Genomic DNA, 3,424 nt, shown 5'->3' on the forward strand with positions numbered 1-3,424 from the left:
TTCAAAGGCATCGCCTTGAAAGGGAGGGTAGTTCTCTACATGGAAGAACCTAATTAGGCTTAATGGGTTGTTCCTTATTCTATGTTAATAGGTAAATTGTATAATCTAGGATCGTATGATCGGGGGAGGTGATAAAGGGATTTAGTAAGGCATCCTATATTACATAAGGTAGGGGATAGGAGATGAGCAATCAAAACACGACAACAACAATGAAAAACCCCTAGAACACTAACCTTCACATGTTCTCCTCAAAACTCTCTTTCTCTCTTTTACTTCCTCAACCTTAGTTCGTAATACTTCAAACAATATTTCGATCATCTAGTTAGCTAGCCATGTGAACTCACTGGTGCTCATCAATCCCTGTGAGATTGATATTTTATTACTGACGATGTAACTGTGCACTTACGGTAGTGTAATAAGCTTTTAGCGTCATTGTTGGGGATTGTTTGACATTAGTGATGATCACTTAAGTAGGACTAGACATTGTAAATATTTTTTTTCTTGCATTTCATTTTTTTTTGCACATAGATTACACTTTTATTTCTTTTAATTTTTGCATGTTTAATTATTGTAATTTTAATTTCTACACCTACATTCTTTTATATTCAGAAAATGCAAACAAATTAATCTTAATTGTCTTGCTATTGTATGCAAAGGTCTAATTCTGTATGAGAATTGTTACCTATAGACTCTGAGATAGAAAGGACCTTCAGAAGAAAGAAAATTCTACAAAAGCAACAAGAAGAGCAAGCAAAATAAAACATGACAAACAAACCTATCAAAGAATATACAAATTAAGTATCTCAGATTTTTATAATATGATAATTTTGAGATCAAGTAAAATTGATCAAATTAATATGAACAACATTAGTTTGGTGGATACATGATGAGGTACACTTGGAGGTTTTTTATGAAATTTGTGGAACAATAAGCATGAACAGAGTACCAGCTGATGCAATAAGATTACTCCTATTTGGTTTTTCATTGAGAGATAGAGTAAAACTTTGGCTCAATTCTTTACCAGAAAATAGTATTACATCCTGGACGCAATGTGAGCAAGAATTCCTAGACAAATTCTACCCATCGAGCAAAATAGCACACATGAGAAATCAAATTACTAACTTCAAAGAGATTGGTATATAATGTCTTTATAAAGTGTGAGATAGATTCAAAAGTATACTCAAATCATGTCCACATCATGGATTGAAAAAATGGTTACTGATCCACACTTTCTACAATGGAATTAATTATTAGACTAAAGTGTTTCTTGACTCCGCATCTGGCGGAGCACTTATGAACAAAAGTCTAGATGAAGCCAAAGATAATAATAGAGAGTATGACACTTAATCACCACCAATAGTCATTAGAAAGAAGTGGAACTATTTTTCCTAGAAATCTAATCAAAATGCCTGGTAAATATGACCTTGATACTTTGAGTTTAATATCTACAAAGGTTGATGCTTGTCTAAGAAGTTTGAATTAATGGGTTCTAACCTGGTGAGCACAATTATGGGAGTTTGTGACTCCTGTGGAGCTACGGAACATACTCAAAAAGTTTGCTTGCTTGGAGTTATTACTGCATAACTAGCTTAGACTAAACAATGTGACTCAATTGGCAATTTCAATTTGAGGTAAAATAATTTGTACTCCAACACCTACAACCCTGAGTTAAGAAATCATCCTAACTTCTCCTACAAGAATAATCAAGAGCAAAGTTATCAACTAGGTCAACAAAAGAGCTATCAACCGGGGTAACAATACAAATTCCAACCTCAACAACAATAGAGTTACCAACCATCAAGGATTGAAAAGCTGCTTGAGGAGATCTTAGTAAATCAACTTGAAATGAAGAATGATATCAAGCAACTAAGCCAAAGGATGGAAAACTCTGAGAAACATATGAAGATGTTGGATAGCCAAGTAGCCTAGATAGCTACATCATCCTCTAGAGTACTTAGGTCATTTCTAGGAAAACCAAATGTAAACTTAGTTGAGTATTGCAATAAAGTTGAGCTTAGAAATGGACAGATCTTGGGGGAACCCCAAGTGATTGCATCATGAAAGGGACCAGAAATTAATAGAGAGCTCTCTCCATCCTCCTCTCATAATGGTGGCACCTAAGATGAGTAGGAGAGTACCATTATGGTTGAAGGATGTTCTCTTACTCAACCAACAACATAGCCAATGTAACGACCCACCTCCTACTAACTAGGCTGTGAGGCTGATCACTACATTATGCTGTGCTAAATTACTATTGCGGAAATCTGGATTGATTAAAATTTTGCAAACTCATTACTGTAGAATCTGAACTTAATATTCTAAGTGTACCTAGGAGTTGTACACATGCTAGGGAAGATAATCTATGCCTCTCGGATGAGCTGCTAGATGTAATCATGCATTTCAATCGACCCATGGATCGATTGGGCTGTCGGATCGATCCAGTGATCGATCCGACTCTTGGCACGAAGACGCTACGGATCGGTGTGCATCCTATGTTCTTCTTCGTTCAGTATGGGCCATCGGCTGCATGAGCACACCCACATACTCGTGTGCGGATCGAGGCACAGGGATCGCCTGAGGCAGACGATCCTCACCGATGGAGTCGGGTCGGTGAACTCTGCCTTATCGTTTCTGTGGACGTCCATATCGATCCGTCCATAACATATGACATCAACGTCGTTCAGGATCGGATCGGTGGCCATCCAATCCAACACCAACTCTGATCGATCATAGATCGATCCGGGTTCTTTCGCCGGAAACTGATTTCAGCACTAGTTCGTGCCAAAATCTCATATAAGAGTTCTAAAATCAATTGAAATAAGTTCTAACATCTATTAACTAGCATTCCAACATAATTACTAACAACTTAAACAAATCTTCCATGGTTTAAACATTCTAAGGTCTAAAAGTGCATAAAGGTACTCGAGAAAAGAAACTAAGTTCTTAATTTGCTAAACTCCCTAAGGATCTTCATTCCAGGTTCCTGCCACACACACCATCACTGCATTGACCTTCAGCTTCCTCTGCTAATCCATTTTCCCTTTACCTTTATCTGCAGTATAAGGAAAAAGTATCTGTAAGCTTTAAGCTTAGTAAGAAACCATCTACCTCACAAAAACATGCAACGATGCAATCATGTTTTTAAAGAATGCTATTTAAAAACATGCACTGGATTTGTTAAAGCATGGCATACTGAAGTTACATGGCATAAACACTGAAACATGACATGCATAATAAAATCTAAGCATGGAGCTATCTCATGGTATCAACTAGGAGAACTAAACTGAAACTGAAACTAAAACTGAGCTTAAACTATATTCATATCACTAGGTTACGAATTTGAAAGCTATTATCATAATAAGTGAAAATAGTAATCATGCTGCTATTTGGGCCCGACAACTGTACTTTCCCTAGCTAGACCGGG

The 3,424-nt window shown here is 36.8% G+C and overlaps 1 non-coding gene across 1 annotated transcript; it reads right to left on the reverse strand.

Moving 5' to 3' along the window:
* Positions 1 to 1,097: 1,097 nt before the first annotated feature.
* On the reverse strand, positions 1,098 to 1,205 carry LOC121988138. The gene has a single exon (XR_006113888.1). It is a non-coding gene; the product is annotated as a small nucleolar RNA R71 (small nucleolar RNA).
* Between the last annotated feature and the right edge of the window lie 2,219 nt (positions 1,206 to 3,424).

Source organism: Zingiber officinale, chromosome 5B (genome assembly GCF_018446385.1).
Source record: "Zingiber officinale cultivar Zhangliang chromosome 5B, Zo_v1.1, whole genome shotgun sequence".
In the NCBI taxonomy this organism is placed as follows: Eukaryota; Viridiplantae; Streptophyta; class Magnoliopsida; order Zingiberales; family Zingiberaceae; genus Zingiber; species Zingiber officinale.